This window comes from Gekko japonicus, unplaced genomic scaffold (genome assembly GCF_001447785.1).
Source record: "Gekko japonicus isolate JY-2015 unplaced genomic scaffold, Gekko_japonicus_V1.1 scaffold1360, whole genome shotgun sequence".
Classification (NCBI taxonomy): domain Eukaryota; kingdom Metazoa; phylum Chordata; class Lepidosauria; order Squamata; family Gekkonidae; genus Gekko; species Gekko japonicus.
Genome location: NW_015165281.1, coordinates 378,701 through 379,916, shown reverse-complemented (window position 1 = coordinate 379,916; position 1,216 = coordinate 378,701). Strand labels below are relative to the sequence as shown.

At 74.9% G+C, this 1,216-nt stretch overlaps 1 protein-coding gene across 1 annotated transcript in view; it reads right to left on the bottom strand.

Moving 5' to 3' along the window:
• Positions 1–1,216, bottom strand: part of UBTF (upstream binding transcription factor, RNA polymerase I) — an 86,935-nt gene that overhangs the window by 84,963 nt on the left and 756 nt on the right.

The following is a 1,216-nucleotide window of genomic DNA, read 5'->3' as shown; positions in this document are numbered from 1 at the left end:
GCCCTCTTCGTGGCTTCTACCCTCGGGCGCCCGAGTCTCTCCTCCGCCCGCCCGCCCCCTCCCAGCCCTCGTACCCCGCGGCGAGGCGAGCTCTCGCCCCCTTCGCTGCCGCGGAGGACGCCATCCGCCTTCGCCGATCCCCGCGGGCTCCAAAAAGGCTCGCCTTCCACCGCGTTCTTTCTCTTCTCTCTCTTCCCCCCTTCCCCTTCCACCCCCCGTACCGGGGCGCGCGGCGGCCGCGGATCTCCTCCGGCGCTGGACGAGGCAGGCGGCAGGCGAGTCCCGCGGCTTCCCCCCGCTCTCTGCCGGCCCTAACCTCGCCGAGGCGGTTAATAAGGCTGCGAGGAGCCCGCCTCGTTGTGGCGGCGGCCGTCTGGAGTGGGGAGGAGCGGGCGGGGAGCCGGGGAGAGAGAGGGAGAGAGAGCCGCTGCAGCAGCAGCAGCCGCCCCAGCCCCGCCGGAGCCGCTGGTGGAAGGGGGGCGGGGAAGCCTGGCTGGCTGGCTGGAGCGAGACATGAACGCTCGGCTGGGGGCGTCCAGGCAGAGCCAAGGGAGGGCAGCACGTCCTGGCTGCTGCTGTTGCCGCCGCCGCCTTCAGCGCCCAGACCCCCGGGGAGCGCCTCCCCCTGCGCGCCCAGGGCGCACGGAGCCCCGGCGAGGCAGAGCCCGGCTCTCCACACCCACCCCCAGGGGGGGGCCCCCGAAAAGAGCGCCTGGTCGGGGCAGAGAAAGGAGGAGGCGAAGGGAGGGAGGAAGGGAGGGACGGGCGCCGAGAGCTCGCCTGAATGGATCCACCCTCCGGATGGCGGAGCGCGCTGGCTGCAGCCGGTCGGAAAGGGCCATGGCGAGCCACCGCGGCTCGGGAGGGGGGCGGGAAAGCCGACGCCGCCGCAGCAACGGCGCCGCGGGCTCGCCGGGCGGCCCAATCCCCCCCGAGTATGTCGAATCAACGACCCACCGCTGCAAGGGCCGGGGCGAGGAGGAGGAGGCGGCGGGAAGGGCAAGGCAGGCGCTTCCCCCGCCGCCGCCGCCTGCCTGCCTTCTCTGCCTCCGCAGGCGCCCAGAGAAAGGCGGTGGCGGCTGCACCAAGGCTGCTCTCGCCGCCGCCGCCGCCTCCTCGTCCACCGCCCTCCCTTTTCTTCTCAGCCCGGGCAGGGTCCCCCTCGCTTCGCCAGGCGACCGGGGGGGGGGGGGGGGACGGGGGGGGGGCGTCGGGG